The sequence below is a fragment of the Caretta caretta genome, chromosome 10 (genome assembly GCF_965140235.1).
Source record: "Caretta caretta isolate rCarCar2 chromosome 10, rCarCar1.hap1, whole genome shotgun sequence".
Classification (NCBI taxonomy): domain Eukaryota; kingdom Metazoa; phylum Chordata; order Testudines; family Cheloniidae; genus Caretta; species Caretta caretta.
Genome location: NC_134215.1, coordinates 38,581,391 through 38,601,065, shown reverse-complemented (window position 1 = coordinate 38,601,065; position 19,675 = coordinate 38,581,391). Strand labels below are relative to the sequence as shown.

At 44.7% G+C, this 19,675-nt stretch overlaps 1 non-coding gene across 1 annotated transcript in view; it reads left to right on the top strand.

The window, feature by feature from the left end:
- LOC125644147 (lysosomal dipeptide transporter MFSD1) overlaps positions 1–15,774 on the top strand; it is a 34,861-nt gene extending 19,087 nt beyond the window's left edge. The window contains exons 3-9 of the transcript XR_012670180.1: positions 3,753–3,868; positions 9,855–9,955; positions 12,154–12,265; positions 12,970–13,107; positions 13,981–14,120; positions 14,342–14,452; positions 14,906–15,774. This is a non-coding gene — a transcript (lysosomal dipeptide transporter MFSD1). The remainder of the gene's footprint in view (positions 1–3,752; positions 3,869–9,854; positions 9,956–12,153; positions 12,266–12,969; positions 13,108–13,980; positions 14,121–14,341; positions 14,453–14,905) is intronic.
- Positions 15,775–19,675: the final 3,901 nt, after the last annotated feature.

The following is a 19,675-nucleotide window of genomic DNA, read 5'->3' as shown; positions in this document are numbered from 1 at the left end:
GAAGTTTTTAAGGTCAGGCTTGACAAAGCCCTGGCTGGGATGATTTACTTGGGGATTGGTCCTGCTCTGGGCAGGGGGTTGGACTAGATGATCTCCAAAGGTCCCTTCCAACTCTGATATTCTATGATTCTAACTGTCAATAATAAGGCAGAGTTCAAAAAATATTGATTTGTTTTGTTTTTCCCCTCCCAAATACAGATGATGTCAATCCATGTGATAACTTTCAATTCCACTAGTATCTCAGGAGGATGTTAAACAGCAGCTAGTAAAGTTAAACATATTTAAATTAGCATTTCCAGATATTCTTAGATGCAAGTTTTTAAAAGAGTTGGCTGAGGAGCTTGTTGTGGTGTTATTGAAAATCAGCATTAAGAATTGGAACACTGGGGAAGTTCTGATGAGAAGAAAGCTAACGTGCCAATATTTAAAAACAGTAAATGGGATGATCCAGGTAATTATAGGCTTGTCAGTCTGACTTTGATCCCAGGCAAGATAATGGAGCGGCTGTTATGGGACTTCATTCATAAAGAAGTAAAGGAGGGTAATATAATTTAATGCTAATTAACATGGGTTTAAAGAAAATAGATCCTTCAAACTAACTTATCTTTTTTGATGAGATTACAGGTTCATTTGATAAAGATAATAGTGTCAATGTAATATATTTGGACTTCTGTAAGGCAGTTGACTTGGACCCCTTTGGAAAGCTTAGACATAGTCTGCAGACCCCCAGGGGTCCTCAGACCACAGGTTGAAAACCACTGAACTAGATGATCAGTGTTCCCTTCTGCCTTGGAAATCTATGAAGGTTTACAGAGGTTGAAAATTTACTAGACATCTAATAGCCACAGACTAATATAAAAGATGTTTTACACACCCACTAGTGAGATCCAGAGGCTTATGAGCTACACTACAGACTCAGCACATACTCTGAGAGTGCTTGGATTCCTACAAGAATGTTGTCCTCTGAACCAGCTCAGGGGGCTCCATCTTCTAGATAGAGGCTGATATGGAAGAAGTCTGTTATTAAAGATGAAATCCCTCTCTGGCTGCGATAGTACAGAAGGAGGTCTTTCTCGCTTTCCTTTGCTCCTTCACTACTCTGTCCCCCCAGTCTTCTGGTTGAGGGGATGAGGTCTCTGATATTCTACCCTTCCCCCAGCTTCCATTTTATGGATCATCCTGCTCCGTGAGTAACTCAAAGGCCTGCTTCTCCTGCTGCCCATAACCTTCCTAATACAGTAGAACCTCAGAGTTCTGAACACCTCCTGAAAGGAGGTTGTTTGTAACTCTGAAATGTTTGTAACTCTGAACAAAACATTATGGTTGTTTCAAAAATTTAGAACTGAATGTTGGCTTTATACAGCTTTGAAACTTTACTATGCAGAAGAAAAATGCTTCTTTTAACCATCTTAATTTAAATGAAAGAAGCACAGAACCAGTTTCCTTACATGGCAAAATCTTTTTTTAAACTTTCTCTATTTTTTTTTTTTTAGTAATTTACAGTCATTAACACAGTACTAAACTGTATTTGCTTTTTTGTTTTTCTGCTGCCTGATTGCATACTTCTGGTTCCAAATGAGGTGTGTGGTTGACTGGTCAGTTCGTAACTGAGGTTCTACTGTAGGTAGCAGAATTAATTGGACATGATTCTTGTCAGTTTCTCTGCTGCCCATAAGGTTCTGAATGGTAGATTTCTGACCAGAGTCTTGTGTATTTCATTCTAGTACTGTTTGGGAAAGCTACAAGCAGCTGGAGAGACACAGGATCAGCCTATTCACAGACTCAGTAAGACAATACTTCATCTGGTCACATTTAGAAAGTTATCTGTAACCATAAAAGCTAAAATATTTTTTAATTAAATTTTGCAGAAATTGAGGTCTAGTGTCCTCCCCACTACACACATACACAAATATGCAAAAGAAAGTTTTCTATTCATTATTGGAAAGTAGTAATTGGCAATCACTTTGAACAGTTTAGTCAGAAGAGTTTATAAAATTTGCCAGCTGTGCCTGCAGAGTTTGTAACTTCTTTGAACCTAAGCAGTTTCCCTGATGTTTACACACTCCACTTACTATGCCACCCCAATTTTGTAAAACTTTTTGAACCAAAACAGTTCAGTTAGAAAAAGCTTACAATCTTTGCCAACATATAGCTTCTAAACTATTCCAGATGTTAGTAAACAAAGACTTGACAAACTGTTCAAAACTCCATTGCAAATCTCTCACAAGTATTGACTTTAACCAAAATAGTCCTATATACTGGGCTCATGAATAAAGCACATGTGAAATTTCTATTCCAGATCATTTATAATATATCATAGAATATCAGGGTTGGAAGGGACCTCAGGAGGTCATCTAGTCCAACCCCTTGCTCAAAGTAGGACCAATCCCCAACTAAATCATCCCAGCCAGGGCTTTGTCAAGCCTGACCTTAAAAACCTCTAAGGAAGGAGATTCCACCACCTCCCTAGGTAACCCATTCCAGTGTTCCATCACCCTCCTAGTGAAAAAGTTTTTTCTAATATCCAACCTAAACCTCCCCCACTGCAACTTGAGACCATTACTCCTTGTTCTGTCACCTGCTACCACTGAGAATAGTCTAGATCCATCCTCTTTGGAACCCCCTATCAGGTAGTTGAAAGCAGCTATCAAATCCCCCCTCATTCTTTTCTTCTGCAGACTAAACAATCCCAGTTCCCTCAGCTTCTCCTCATAAATCATGTGTTCCAGTCCCCTAATCATTTTTGTTGCCCTCCGCTGGACGTTTTCCAATTTTTCCACATCCTTCTTGTAGTGTGGGGCGTAAAACTGTACACAGTACTCCAGATGAGGCCTCACCAATGTTGAATAGAGGGGAACGATCACATCCCTCGATCTGCTGGCAATTCCCCTACTTATACACCCCAAAATGTCATTGGCCTTCTTGGCAACAAGGGCACACTGTTGACTCATATCCAGCTTCTCGTCCACTGTAACCCCTAGGTCCTTTTCTGCAGAACTGCTGCCTAGCCATTCGGTCCCTAGTCTGTAGGGGTGCATGGGATTCTTCCATCCTAAGTGCAGGACTCTGCACTTGTCCTTATTGAACCTCATCAGATTTCTTTTGGCCCAATCCTCTAATTTATCTAGGTCCCTCTGTATCCTATCCCTACACTCCAGTGTATCTACTGCTCCTCCCAGTTTAGTTGTCATCCGCAAACTTGCTGAGGTTGCAATCCATCCCATCATCCAGATAATTAATAAAGATGTTGAACAAAACTGGCCCCAGGACTGACCCCTGGAGCACTCCGCTTGATACCGGCTGCCAACTAGACATCAAGCTGTTGAGCCCAACAATCTAGCCAGCTTTCTATCCACTTTACAGTCCATTCATCCAATCCATACTTTTTTAACTTGCTGGCAAGAATACTGTAGGAGACCGTATCAAAAGCTTTGCTAAAATCAAGATATATCACATTCACTGCTTTCCCCATATCCACAGAGCCAGTTATCTCATCATAGAAGGCAATCAGATCTTATTATATTATCAGATCTTATTATAAAATCAGTGAAAACTTGGCCCTACAGTGTTTGCAACCCAAACTTTCCAGCCTTGTGCTGATCCATACATTGCAAAGAATCCAACTTGTGGATCAATGGAGAAGTACTAGTCATGTTGTAAGAGAGAAGCCAGGAACATGAATTGTGCAGAGGGCTCTGTCATTCAGCTCTCTCTCCTCCAGGAAAGTCCTAAAATCTCTTCTGTGTTTGCAGGTATCCTGCTCTGTATGTTGGGGTTTATTTTGGCCATCACAGTCAGCGTGCTGGACAAAGTGGGCATGAAGCAGCTTGGCTTGGATGGGGTTATCCAGCAAGAGTCCAAGAAAGTGGTACGTGGAATACAGACTGCCTTTTTCTCCAGAGCCTTGAGGTTCTGGCATGAGCTAACTGACTTTTCTTGTCTCTGCTGTGTTTATTTTGTGACTGAAGTTTGCAATAGCAGTAGCTGATGTTAGCCAGAAAAGGGAGCCAATGCCACTTATCCAAGTTTTATATGCAAAAAAGAAAAGGCATACTTGTGGCACCTTAGAGACTAACCAATTTATTTGAGCATAAGCTTTCGTGAGCTACAGCTCACTTCATCGGATGCATAAAGTGGAAAATGCAGTGAGGATGTTTTATACACACAGACCATGAAAAAATGGGTGTTTATCACTTCAAAAGGTTTTCTCTCCCCCCACCCCATTCTCCTGCTGGTAATAGCTTATCTAAAGTGATCACTCTCCTTACAATGTGTATGATAATCAAGGTGGGCCATTTCCAGCACAAATCCAGGGTTTAAAAAGAACGTCTGAGGAACAGTAGGGGGGGGAGGAAAAAACAAGGTAGCTATCCCACAGTTCCCGCAGTCTCCGCTGCCCATTGGAATTCTGGGTTGAGACCCAATGCCTAATGGGGCAAAAACATTGTCACGGGTGGTTCTGGGTACATGTCGTCAGGCCCTCCCACCCTCCGCGAAAGCAACGGCAGACAATTGTTTCATGCCTTTTTTCCTGAGTTACCTGTGCAGAGGCCATACCATGGCAAGTATGGAGCCCGCTCAGCTCACTGTCACCGTACGTCTCCTGGGTGCTGGCAGACGTGGTACTGCATTGCTACACAGCAGCAGCAACCCATTGCCTTGTGGCAACAGATGGTGCAATAGGCCTGATAACCATCGTCATCGTGTCCGAGGTGCTCCTGGCCGCCTAAGGTCGGTCAGGAGCGCCTGGGCAGACATGGGTGCAGAGACTAAATTAGGAGTGACTCGACGAGGTCATTCTCTTTAGTCCTGCCGGCAGTCCTATTGCACCATCTTCTGCTGAGCAGCCAGGAGATGAGAATGGCTTGCAGTCCTACTGCACCATCTGCTGCCAGACAGAGATGTAAAAGATAGATGGAGTGGATCAAAACAAGAAATACACCAGATTTGTTTTGTATTCGTTTGCTCCCCACTCCCTCCCTCCATGAAATCAATGGCCAACAATCATTTCGGTGTGGTCTGTCAGGGGCACCTTGAAAAGTATAATGGAGATCCAGTCCTGCCTGAAATACCGGGGGGAGGGATAGCTCAGTGATTTGAGCATTGGCCTGCTAAACTCAGGGTTTTGATTTCAATCCTTGAGGGGGCCATTCTGTGTAACAGTTGTTTTTGTTTCTCCTTGATGTAAAGCCACCCCCTCTGTTGATTTTAATTCCCTGTAAGCCAACCCTGTAAGCCATGTCATCAGTCGCCCCTCCCTCTGTCAGGGCAACGGCAGACAATCATTCTGTGACTTTTTTCTGTGCAAACGCCATACCACGGCAAGCGTGGAGCCCGCTCAGATCACTTTGGCAATTTGGAGCATATTAAACACTATGCGCATTATCCAGCAGTATATGCAGCACCGGAACCTGGCAAAGCGAAACTGGGCGAGTAAGTGACGTCAGCGTGGTGACGAGAGTGATGAGGACATGGACACAGACTTCTCTCAAAGCATGGGCCCTGGCAATGTGGGCATCATGGTGCTAATGGGGCAGGTTCATGCAGTGGAACGCCGATTCTGAGCCTGGGAAACAAGCACAGACTGGTGGGACCGCATAGTGTTGCAGGTCTGGGATGATTCCCAGTGGCTGCGAAACTTTTGCATGCGTAAGGGCACTTTCATGGAACTTTGACTTGCTTTCCCCTGCCCTAAGGTGCAAGAATACCAAGATGAGAGCAGCCCTCACAGTTGAGAAGCAAGTGGCAATAGCCCTGTGGAAGCCTGCAACGCCAGACAGCTACCCGTCAGTCGGGAATCAATTTGGAGTAGGCAAATCTACTGTGGGGGCTGCTGTGATGCAAGTAGCCAACGCAATCAAATATCTGCTGATATCAAAGGTAGTGAGTCTGGGAAATGTGCAGGTCATAGTGGATGGCTTTGCTGCAATAGGATTCCCTAACTGTGGTGGGGCTATAGATGGAACCCATATCCCTATCTTGGCACTGGAGCACCAAGCCGGCAAGTACATAAACCGCAAGCGGTACTTTTCAATAGTGCTGCAAGGACTGGTGGATCACAAGGGACATTTCACCAACATCAATGTGGGATGGCCGGGAAAGGTACACGATGCTCGCATCTTCAGGAACTCTGGTCTGTTTCAACAGCTGCAGGAAGGGACTTTATTCCCAGACCAGAAAATAACCATTGGGGATGTTGAAATGCCTATAGTTATCCTTGGGGACCCAGCCTACCCCGTAATGCAATTGCCATACATGAAGCCATACACAGGCAGCCTGGACAGTAGCCAGGAGCTGTTCAGCTACAGGCTGAGCAAGTGCAGAATGGTGGTAGAATGTGCATTTGGACGTTTAAAAGCGTGCTGGCGCAGTTTACTGACTCGCTTAGACCTCAGCGAAACCAATATTCCCACTGTTATTACTGCTTGTTGTGCGCTCCACTATATCTATGAGAGTAAGGGAGAGACATTTATGGTGGAGTGCGAGGTTGAGGCAAATTGCCTGGCCACTGGTTACATGCAGCCAGACACCAGTGCGGTTAGAAGAGCACAGAAGGGCGCGGTGCGCATCAGAGAAGTTTGAAAACCAGTTTCATGACTGGCCAGGCTACGGTGTGAAAGTTCTGTTTGTTTCTCCTTGATGAAACTCCCCGCCCCTTGGTTCACTCTACTTCCCTGTAAGCTAACCACCTTCCCCTCCTCCCTTCGATCATCACTTGCGGAGGCAATAAAGTCATTGTTGCTTCACATTCATGCATTCTTTATTAATTCATCACACAAATAGGGGGATAACTACCAAGGTAGCCTAGGAGGGGTGATGGAGGAGGGAAGGATACGGCCACACAGCACTTTAAAAGTTTAAAACTTATTGAATGCCAGCCTTCTGTTGCTTGGGCAATCCTCTGGGGTGGAGTGGCTGGGTGGCCGGAGGCCCCCCCTCCACATTCTTGGGTGTCTGGATATGGAGGCTATGGAACTTGAGGAGGAGGGGGGTTGGTTACCCAGGAGCTGTAGTGGCGGTCTGTGCTCCAGCTGCCTTTCCTGCAGCTCAACCATACGCTGGAGCATATTAATTTGATCCTCCAGCAGCCTCACCACTGAATCCTGCCTCCTATCATCGCGCTGCCGCCACCTTTCAGCTTCAGCCCTCTCTTCAGCCCACCACTTACTCTCTTCAGCCCACCACCTCTCCTTCCGGTCATTTTGTGCTTTCCTGCACTCTGTCATTGTCTGCCTCCATGCATTCTTCTGTGCTCTGTCAGTGTGCAAGGACAGCATGAGGTCAGAGAACATTTCATTGCGAGTGCGTTTTTTTTGCCTTCTAATCTTCACTAGCCTCTGGGAAGGAGAAGATCCTGTGATCCTTGAAACACATGCAGCTGGTGGAGGAAAAAAAAGGGACAGTGGTATTTAAAAAGACACATTTTATAGAACAATGGGTACACTCTTTCATGGTAAACCTTTCTGTTAACATTACATACATAGCTCATGTACTTTCGTTACAAGGCCACATTTTGCCTCCCCCCACCATGTGGCTAGCCCCTCCCCATGGCTAACAGCGGGGAACATTTTTGTTCAGCCACAGGCAAACAGCCCAGCAGGAATGGGCACCTCTGAATGTTCCCTTAAGAAAAGCACTCTATTTCAACCAGGTGACCATGAATGATATCACTCTCCTGAGAATAACACAGAGAGATAAAGAACGGATGTTGTTTGAATGCCAGCAATGCTTTGTTCTACAGTGATTCCCGACTATGTGCTACTGGCCTGGAGTGGTAAAGTGTCCTAACATGGTGAATGGAATAAGGCTGCCCTTCCCAGAAACCTTTTGCAAAGGCTTTGGGAGTACATCCAGGAGAGCCACGAGTGCCAGGGCAAAGTAATCCTTTCACACGCTTGCTTTTAAACCATGTATAGTATTTTAAACGGTACACTCACTGTAGGTCCCTTCTCCGCCTGCCGGGTCCAGGAAGCAGCCTTGGGTGGGTTCAGGGGGTACTGGCTCCAGGTCCAGGGTGAGAAACAGTTCCTGGCTGTCGGGAAAACTGGTTTCTCCGCTTGCTTGCTGTGAGCTATCTACAACCTCATCATCATCATTATCATCTTCTTCGTCCCCAAAACCTGCTTCCGTGTTGCCTCCATCTCCATTGAAGGAGTCAAACACGGCTGGGGTAGTGGTGGCTGAACCCCCTAAAATGGCATGCAGCTCATCATAGAAGCGGCATGTTTGGGCTCTGACCCGGAGCGGCCGTTCGCCTCTCTGGTTTTCTGGTAGGCTTGCCTCAGCTCCTTCAGTTTCACGCAGCACTGCTTTGGGTCCCTGTTATGGCCTCTGTCCTTCATGCCCTGGGAGATTTTGGCAAATGTTTTGGCATTTCGAAAACTGGAACGGAGTTCTGATAGCACAGATTCCTCTCCCTATACAGCGATCAGATCCCGTACCTCCCGTTTGGTCCATGCTGGAGCTCTTTTGCGATTCTGGGACTCCATCATGGTCACCTCTGCTGAGGAGCTATGCACTCACCTGCAGCTTGCCACGCTGGCCAAACAGGAAATGAAATTCAAAAGTTCACAGGCCTTTTCCTGTCTACCTGGCCAGTGCATCTGAGTTGAGAGTACTGTCCAGAGCGGTCACAATGGAGCATTCTGGGATAGCTCCTGGAGGCCAATACCATCTAATTGCGTCCACAGTACCCCAAATTCGACCTGCAAGGCCGATTTCAGCGCTAATCCCCTTGTCGGGGGTGGAGTAAAGAAATCGATTTTAAGAGCGCTTTAAGTTGAAAAAAAGGGCTTCGTCATGTGGACTGTTGCAGGGTTAAATCGATTTAACGCTGCTAAATTCGACCTCAACTCCTAAAGTGTATTCCAGGGCTTAGGCTTCTGCAGCTGCAAACAACAAGGGATCATGAAAATTAAACTAAACAAAGAGAATACATGTTGGCAGCCTACTGGAGACCAGAGCCAGGACTCTGAGCATGAGGGGTCAGCAAACATTCACCTGAGTTCATTGTGCAAGTTGCTTGTGAATACAGATGAGATTCTAGCCTCCTCTTGTGTGATTTACAGAGTAATCTGGTCAGAACTAGCCCATCTTCCTTCCAATGCAGAACCAGTCTTTGTGCTACACTCTCCAAGAGTATGTCTACACTGCAATTAGATACCCGTGACTGGTCCATGCCAGCTGACTAGCCCAGCTGGGCTAAGGGCCTGTTTAATTGTGGTGTAGACATTCAGGGCTCAGGCTGCAGCCTGAGTTCTGGGACCCTCCAGGGTCCTAGAGCCTAGGCTGTGGCCCAAGCCCAAATGTCTATACTGCAATTAAACATCCTGGTGAGCCCGAGTCAGCTGGCATGTGCCAGTCACGGGGGTCTAATTGCAGTGTAGACATACTGTTAGTGTCCCAAGTAACAGGGCTGACATTGCTTCAGGTCATCAGATCCATTAAACTTCAGAAGAGTATACCCTGAGGGAAGGTCTTAATGACAGTTTTCCATTCTTAATGTACTGGTTATATTCTGGTATTTCCCTTCATTAATAACTCCTAGTTATACCTACATCCCTGCTGTGCTTCATCCCATGGTTTGCCTTTGGCAGCTGCAAGTTCTGCTCAGAAAAGTCTTTTGCTGCCATAGACTTTTATGAAGGGAAGGAAAAGCACTTGACCACACTGCCAGAGAAGGGTGGTGTGTGGGTGTAGAGGGGCACAGCAACTCCCAGAGGTGAATGAGTGACCTTTCGGACTCTAGTCACCATCTGGCCCTTCTCATGGAATAGTAGAGGAAGAAGGTAACATAGTTATGAAGTTGGAAGTAGTTTGCATCCTATTAATCTAGGGTGCTTTTCTCTTTACAGCCGGTTCAGGATGGCTGGTGACTGCCACTTCGCTACTGGCTCCTAGTCCTAACCATCATGTTCTTCTACAACGGGGTCTTCCCTTTCATGGCAGATGCCAGGTACTGACTAGAAAGGTAGCATTGGTGCTGGTAACTGTTCCCGGCACTGGAGCTTTGGTACAGAGCTAACTGTGTCCATCTCCCTCTTCATTTAGCTAACAGGGGAATCTCAAAGGAATGGGGAGCTTTCCAAACAGCTTGTTCACTGCTGCCTTTGTGAGCACAAAGCCAGAAAGGGAGCACTGTCCCTCTCAAGCAAGGTGCTTAACATTTAGCAATAGAACATCAGGGTCCTTTGACTCTTCTCTCCCTTGTTACGCAGCCATCTCTGAAGATGATGCAAGACATGGGGATTTCCAATCCAAAGCAACCTTAAAGGCACTTGGATTCTTCCAAAACTCCAAAGATTGGGGAAATTCCAAATCTGGTCTCCTGCAAATTAATACTTCTCCTTTGACTTAAGTGGGACAATGGCAAAGAGGAAACCCATCTGACCAGCACCTGAAAGGCTCATGAAGTGCATCTAGATAGAACTGCCCAGCTTCTGAGGCCAGGGGGTTTGTGTTGCATAAATCCATTCAACTAAAACACTTACTGGAGTGGCAATGTCAACAGGAGGAAGGTGCAGAGGGCTCCGGTGGGGTCAGATTCAAGACCAATGATGCTGTAAAGTGTTTCTTGGCTAAACAACTCAGAACCATTGCAGCCTTCCCAAGACTGCCACACATGTGAGCAGCTGCCTAGAAGATGGCCAGCAGCCAGCATCTTAAGATAAGGCATAGATTAAAACTGCTGTGCATGGCAGTTCCTATTTCTCAAATGCTAGAACCTCAAATGCTAGAACCTCAGTGGGAGGGACTGCAGTTAGAGTAGCAGACTAGGGGGTCAAGAGACCTGGGTTCTGCCTGCCCTGGCTCTGACACAGACTCTATATGACCTTGGGGAAAGTGCTTCTCCTCTGTCTGTTTCCCCCATTTTGCAAATGGCTATACTGCTACTTTCCTCACAGGAGGCTTGCAAAACTTAACATTTGCAAAGTGCTTTGAGATCTTGGGAGAAAAATGAAAGGAGGGCTCTATATTTATAATACAAACAAACGGCTCAGCAGTTTGGGGTGGGGAGGGGTCCTTGCAGGCTTGCTGCAGCAATTAACAAAAAGGTCCTACTATTAGAACCTAGTGAAAGCAAAATGCACAGTACTGGGATCTTTGGGGCTCTCCCTGCACTCCCTGAAATGGGCTCTCTGGCCAGCTGTCATCTGCTTCCTTATCCAGAAATGGTCCCCATACGGCCTGATTCCTGCACTGCTGTATCCCCATGTTCTGTCATGGAGCAATACTCCACAGTGCCTCAGGCACAAAGAGTCATGTTTCAAATATCTCTTTTGGCAGATTAATTCCAGGCTTGTTTCCAAAACAAGAATCATGGCTCAGTGCCTTCAGTGTCATTGATTACTTGGATCTATGGCAGTAAATCTGCAGGGACAGCATTTTGCTGCCCCAGAGCTACAAAGAAGTTCAGCTGTCCTCAGAATAATTCTAGCCACTTAAGAGGAACCAGTCAAAATCTAGGTGAGCAGAGGGTTTCCAAATAAATTAGTTTCTCAAAGCTGCTAAGCAGTGGCTGGCCAGTAGAAATCTGGGTGCCCTACAAAGGATTTAAAAAACACCAGGTTTACGCCATTTTTGTCCTCCATAATGTATGAAGGAAGCTTGTTTTCTGCTGTAGCGATATCGGGGCCTGTCTTCTCTGCTTTTATTGGATATCTTCTTAGAGCAGTAGAGAACTGGAGTGGGAGATTTCTGAGCCCTTAATCAAAGGGTTGAAGTCGTTAAATGCTGATTCTTCCCTCCACACAGTTTTGAGTTAATGTATCTAAAAATTTAACATCCCTCTTACCCCTTCAGTTTCAGGGCTGAGATATCATCTACTCCCCCAAGGAGACCACCAGGGAAAACAGGACTCACTGTTCCTGGAATTTCCAAGATGCATGCTCCCCTCCCCATGCCCCCAAACTTTCAGGCCTCTTTTATCCATCATAAAGCGAGGAAGGGCACAAACCTCCCTCCTCCCCCCAACAGACCTTTTTGTTCAGCACACCTTTTAAAAAAAAATGATTGATTTGAGTTTGTGCTTTGACAAGTTCTCTAATTAAAAACTCCCTGTCCAGATGTGTGCTCAGACTTGCTTTGTGCCAAGATAACCAGACCAAGAATCCTAACGTAATTTTTTTTTGTCCCCCTCAATTTTATTTTTAGCAAGTTTATCCAGGATAAGTACTCTGACTACAGTCAGCAGGCAGCCGCTTACATTGCTGGGGCGGTATATGACAGCTCCCTTGTTCTCTCTGCAGCAGTTGGCGTATTAATTGTGAGTACCCAATACTTAGCAGAACATCAACTACATGGTGGATTGTCTGCTGATAGACCACGGCTTAGTACAAATAATATTTTGTGCATCTCTGACAGAGATCAAGTGTTTAAAATTAGGGCTCTGGAGTTGGGTCATTAGTGATGCAGGGGGTTAAGGGACTAGTCTGGAAACCCTGAAGACCATTCTGTATTAGGTCAGAAGTGAAATGAGTTTGATCTCTGATCCCCTAGTTCGTGCTGTAGAAGTACCACACCAATAGCTGAATACTCATGAGAGGCCCAAGATAAAACAATGAGGGGAGTGTTGCAGGTCAGGATTAAGGGGCACAGACAGAGCGTCACGAAGGATGAGGAGCAGTAGCTTGCATAGAATCAACTCATGCTTCGTCTAATTTATCAATCCCTCACTTCTGTAAGCACTAAAATGCAACATACTGCCTTAAAACTAAAACCTTGGAGTTTCAAATTCAGGTGATTTGGAACAGCCTTACTCTCTAATAGGCACACCAGTCTCTTCAGTCCTTCTTGGTACATGTGAGGAATGGGAACACTTTGTGAGGTGTTATTTTCCATTAGCTGATACTCTTATAAGTTATTATTTACACATTGCTCAGCTGCGCACATTGAGGAAGAGTGCACTGGAGCCCTGGTGGAAACCATGGGGGACTCTAGGTAAATCACCTTCTGTTTGTCCTTCATCAGGACTGTGTAGGACTGAGAGGTGTGTTTGCAGTTGGTTGTGCTGTGCTGACTCCGCCAGTCTTTGCTCTCCTGGCATTTACATTTGTTCCTCCGCTTGTCTCTACCATTTGTCTGGGGATCACTTACTCCTTTGCTGCTGTAAGTATGTAGAAGCCACTGCATTAGCTGGTCATTTTGTAGCTCTGCTCACTCCTTTCCAGACACTGGCATTTTACACTAGCCAAGGGATAAACATTGGGCATGTGTGCATTCTGAGGCTTTTGGATTACAAAGCCCAAAGGATTTAGTCAGCAAACACCCCCGTATAACCGAAAACAGCTCAAGGAACCCATTGGCATAGTCTGTGGGAAGCATTAGCTGTTAAGCAGTACTGTCCTTTCATGACACCTTTTGAGCAGGATCCAGAGTGTCCACCTGAGTCAGTTATCCCAGCTCCTTATTGAGATGTTTGACTCTGAATTGTGTGTGCTTTAAGCTGACTGGAGTAACTGGAGAAGAAAGATGTAGGCACTGTCATCATCCATTTACTGTAATCTACTGGTTTCAGAGTAGCAGCCGTGTTAGTCTGTATTTGCAAAAAGAAAAGGAGTACTTGTGGCACCTTAGAGACTAACCAATTTATTTGAGCATAAGCTTTCGTGAGCTACAGCACACTTCATCGGATGCATTCAGTGGAAAAACAGTTTTTCCACTGAATGCATCCGATGAAGTGAGCTGTAGCTCACGAAAGCTTATGCTCAAATAAATTGGTTAGTCTCTAAGTGCCACAAGTACTCCTTTTTCTTTTTGTAATCTACTGTAATCTTCTAGTGGTCAATGGTGGATGGGTCAGAGGAAGGTGTAAACCCCTCCATAAGGCATCCAAATGTGTAATGGGGACAACTTTCTCCCTCAGTCGATGAGCTAGTGGCCTGAAGCTGGGGCTTGAATTGTAAGACTCTTCTAGAAAGTGTCTTGGCAGCAAACTTTTCCTATTTTAACATCAGCCCATTTCATTACTCCTTACAACAGGCGAGTCTGTGGCCATCCATACCCTTTGTGGTTCCCCAGGCAACGTTAGGGACAGCTATGGGGCTTGCAACCTCTGTGCAGATGATTGGAATTGGCCTCTCCAATCTGATCGTTGGACACATTCTGGGAACCAAGTCCAGGTGAGAACTAGTGCCTTTTGTCTCTTAAGCAAAAGCCCACAAGTTGTGCTGAGGGGGACTAAACTTGAGAGCATAAAACCAGTTTTGTTTGTGGTCTAAACGAAGCATGGTTTCAGGACATGAAACTCAACACCATATGCTGCTTCATTTTATCTGGATGTTATATAGCGCGAGGAAACACATTCTCACATGATCATATGTTAATCTTCTGGACCCAACAGTGAACTAAAGATCCCACTATAGTGCTGGCAACAGATGATGATCTTCATGCTGGCAAATACCATTGCATGCATTATTGCCTTGTTAACCTCAACATGGTGGACAAGCAGCAGGTCATAACATGCTTACACTTTCATTACCCTCCTACCTCCAGGACAAGGTGCCTTGGACTCTAGGTATTTCCTACAAAAAGTGCATTGCGGCAGGTCTTAGGTGTAAACTTAGCTCCCAACATATTGGTTTGAAAGGGACCTTAGGTAGTGTAGTTTGTGTAGGTTTTCTCACCGACTCTGGAGAGGTATTGTTGAGTTGGTCACTGCAGAATATCCTGCAGATACCTACTGCTTTCCCTGTTTTGCTACCATACCATTTAAAAGATAGGCATGGCAATGGTGGGAACCACCAGTATCACACATGTTGGTGGCCTAATCACACATTCCTTCGCCAAGGTGGGTTGCACAAAATACTAAAGACCAAAATATCTGCTGAAAGGTTGTCTGTAAGCTACACCCATTTTCGAGGAAAGCTACTTGTTTGTTTCACTGTCTGCTTCTCTGAATTGCCAGGGTGAGACACTGAACAGAGCAACAAAGCAACCATCTGCAGAACAGGAGGTCAGGGAGCCTGTAGACACAGCACCACTCCTGGATGAAGTGGGAGGAGATGAAGGGTTCATCAACGAAGAAGCACCAGGATGCCCTATTTTGGATCCTACAGTGACAGTACAACTACAACGGGTTGCTGGCACAGTATTGTCCCTCTTTATTTCCAATTGTATGCTTTTAAGGAATACATTGTAATATTTTTAGGGGTGTTTTTGTTTTTTACAAGGATAACCTTATTCAGTCATCCATGAAAACAAGCTGGTGTATGAAGGGAATTATGCATATGAAGGGAAAGTTGTTTTGTTCCTTGTGTCTGGAACAAATCAGCCATATGGTACATTAAGCCAATGATGAAGCTTACGTAGTGCACTTTTTGAAATGGACTACACTACAATGTTTAGAGTCTAAACTCAATCCACCTGAAGTTTGTTCTAAGCAACTATATACCATCTTCTAATTCACCTTAATTCATCATTATAAATGTGTCAATATAAGGTATTTCATTAAAATAATCACTGCACCTTCACAGAAAGCTCCTCACACAGTGGCGTGAATGGGTTGAGGAGCCTTCCATTTCAAGAATTGTTGTCGATTGTCAATGTCCTGTCACAAATTTATTGTGTGTGTAAATAAGTTTGCCATTTTGTAATGGCAGAGGCTGCTGGGATTGTTTTTACTTATTTTAAATTGGCAAGACCAATTATATGAAAACTAGCCAAACCTTTTGCTTAACACTCCCACAAGCTGCATTACTCAGATACAGAGATGTTACCTTCAAATGGTATGAAACGGTTGATCGAAAATAGTAAATAAACCCCTTAAAACCTGAACTTATACTGTCAATGCACATTGATCATTGACTTGTCCGGATGAGTAAAACAATCATCTTTACTATGCAACCTCTTGAACGGTGCTCTTATAAGCATTGAGGACAATGCTTCAAGTGTGTGCTAAGTTCATTGTTAAACAGAGCTGAGAGCAATCACCTGAAAGATGATTTGCTTTAAAAAAAAAAAAAAGACAGGTATGGAATTTGCTTCTTGTACATGGTTGAACAATTGCAGAGTAAAATTACTAACCTCTGTATTAATGTGAGAGCAGACGGTGTACTGATGAGTCTGATAAGTAACCTTTTCTAAAGTAATTGTTACAGAGGAGAAATCCTCTGTTATAGCAAATTTTGTTCCAGTGATACATTTGAGCTAGGATAAGATTTTGATGTAGCAATTGCCTCTCTGCCTCCTGTTAGCATGTGTTAAGTTCATCTGAAGCTACTCCGGCTCACAGTACAACCTAATGCAAATAATGGAAGGACTGGACTTTAGGAACACCTATGACTAAGGCAACTGAAAGACTTATTATTTGTTATGGAGGGGGAGAGGGTATAACCTGCTCCAATTCCTGTGGCAGGAGATTTTGAAAGATACGATGCCCTATCTTGAAAACTTGATGGCTTATGCTCATACCTTCTACTATCATGAGGCAGTACAATGGAGATACTTGTAATGTGAGCGCACGTGTCCTACAGGGATGGTCATAATTGGACTTAGCTTGAAACTTCCTAGTGGCTGATCAGGAGCCTGTGTTGTTTGCCAGCAACAGGTTGCTTATTCTGCAGAAGAGAAGAGTGAGGGGGGATTTGATGATAGCCTTCAACTACTTGAAGGGGGTAGGTTCCAAAGAGGATAGAGCTCAGCTATTCTAAGTGGTGGCAGATGACAGAACAAGGAGCAATGGTCTCAAGTTGCAGTAGGGGAGGTCTAGGTTGGATATTAGGAAAAAATATTTCACTAGGAGGGTGGTGAAGCACTAGAATAGGTTACCTTGAGAGGTGGTGGAATCTCCATCCTTAGAGGTTTTTGAGGCCTGGCCTGACAAAGCCCTGGCTGGGATGATTTAGTTGGTGTTGGTCCTGCTTTGAGCAGGGGTTTGGACTAGATGACCTCCTGAGGTCTCTTCCAACCCTAATCTTCTAGGAGTATAACAATAGTTTTAGCCACCTATTAGTTGAGGGGAGAGCCTTTGGTGAGTTAGTAAAGCAGACCTCAGATATACTATCCCTTTAAATGCATATTTTTACATGCAATCACTGCTATTCTGCATTAGCATCGCATTACTAGACCTCCATGTTGTAACATTCTGTAGTTGCATTTGGAAAGTCATGCTGGGATTTCTATAGTCCAATGTAGCACACAAATGGTAGGGCTCTGCCTCAAAAGAATAACAGATGTACTCTGTGCCTAGTTAACATAGTCATAAGCAGCAGTCTAACACTTCACAAAAAACACAGCTGTTGGTGACCAGAAATGCATGTAGTATTCAAGGTGGGGGCATAGTATGGATTTATATAGTGGCATTATATTTACTATCTTATCTATAGATAAGATACTAAATATCTAACCTACTGGTTCCTAACATTATTAGCCTTTTTGACTACTGCTGCACATTGAGCAGATGTTTTCATAGAACTATCCCCAATGCCTCTAAGATCTTTCTTAAATTAGCTGTTACCACTCAGGCCCCATCATTTTGTATGTGTAGTTGGGATTGGTTTTCTAATATGCATTACTTTGCATTTAGCCAGATTGAATTTCATCTGCCATTTTGTTGCCCAGTCATGCACTTATAGTGAGATCCTTTGTAACTCTTTGCAGTCAGTTTTAGACTTAACGAACGAGGAATTTTGTATTATCTGCAAATTATGCCACCTCTCTACTGTACATCCCCTTTTCCAGAACAGCACAGATCCTTAGGCCCCCATTTAATTCCCTCCATTGAGAAAAATATTTATTCCTAGCTGTTGTGTCCTATTTTTTACCCAGTTACTAATTGATGAGAGGATCTTCCCTCTCATCCCACAACTGCTGATTTTGCTTAAGAGCTTTTAGTGAGGGACATCTTCAAAAGCTTTCTGGAAGTCCAAGTACACTATGGATGCTTATTTGAACCCTCAAAGAATTCTAATATACCTCACTGATCTAACTTACTTTATTTATTTCAAAGGTAATGGGAAGGCCAGTAACCTTCTGCTCCTTCCTCTTCTCTCCCTCAATATGTAAGTTTGCTGTTTCTCATGAATTATGTATAGTGAATTTTGAACTAGACTGTCAGATGCTACCTGACTGCTATTTGAGACATGAAAAAGCCTACAAGTGTTTTCTCTAGTGACTTGCCAAAGCATGCAATTGATCAACACTTCTGCTACATCTTAAGCTAACTTCAGTATGTAAACTAGGCACCTGCACTTTTCTGTTACATTGTCTAGAGCATTAACCTGGATAATGTTTACCTTAATAATCAGGAAACAGTACAGAAGTCAGATTTGTTTCTTCTAGAAGAGAAATAAAAAAATTAATTTGCAGATTGTATAGTATGACTAACATACAGTTCTGTTACTGTGGTCATGCATCAATTAGGTTGCTTAATCCTTTATCGCAGTCTAGGGATTACATCCACTGTTTGCACTCATTTATCTCCTTCCTATCACTGTATTAAGATTTAAATATTATTGATACTATTTCATAGGTGCACAAGCTCTTACCTAAAAGATTGTCTTAAGAATGTGTTCCACCAAGAGATGAAATAGGAAAGCTTGGTCTTACAAGCAGCACAGAGATACAGTGAAGTTGTCTGCAGCTGGAATATGGATCCCTGGTTGTTTACCTTCCAGCTGTGACAAAACATCAACTTTGACAGAGGGTCTGCATAGTTCACCCTAAGTTAATATTTCTCTCTAATTGCCATGCTGTTTAATTTATCTGGAGTTGGATGTGTAATAGTCTTAAAGTATCTAATCTACAGAACAAAAGCAGCTAAATATACAAGGACAGTTTTATGCACTCTAGTCCAACCCCCTGCTCAAAGCAGGACCAATCCCCAACTAACTTACATTTGTTGCAGTAGGGAAAAGGCTTACAGGTATGAATTTTCACAAATATGGATCAATTTCTAGGGACAAGTGTAGATGCTCAATAGCAAAGCAATTAGAGGCAAATTTAGATAATGTCAAGGTTTATGGAAAGGGGCTAAGATAGCAGAAAAACACATCTAAACACAGACTGTTGGAAGCTACTGCACTTTCATTCTTGTATCCATCACAGGGGAAGCTAGCGTAGATTCTGATTCCAGGCATGCTCTAGGATGGAGTGGGCAAACTTTTTGGCCCGAGGGCCACATCGGGGCGCAAAACTGTATAGAGGGCCAGGTAGGGAAGGCTGTGCCTCCCCAAACAGCCTGGCCCCTACCCCCTCCCACTTCCCCCCCATCAAACCCCCTCCATCCCCCGCTCCTTGTCCCCCTGACCACTCCCTCCTGGGACTCCACCCCATCTAACCCTCCCCAGAATCTCTACCCTATCCAACTGCCCCCTGTTCCCCATCCTCTAACCACCCCCTCCCAGAACCCCCCGCCCCTAACCACCACCCCCAGGGACCCTGCCCCCTGACTGCCTCCCAGGACCCCCTGCCCCTTATCCAACCCCCCAGCCCCCTTACCATGCTGCTCAGAGCAGCATGTCTGGGAGCTGTGCCGGAGCCAGACATGCTGCTGCACTGCCCCGCATGAGTGCACAGCCCTGCCGCCCAGAGTGCTGCCCGTGTGGTGGTGTGGCTGTGGGAGAGGGGGGACAGCAGGGGAGGGGCCGGGCATTACCCTCCTGAGCCAGGAGCTCAGGGGCCGGGCAGGACGGTCCCATGAGCCAGATGTGGCCTGTAGTTTGCCCACCTCTGCTCT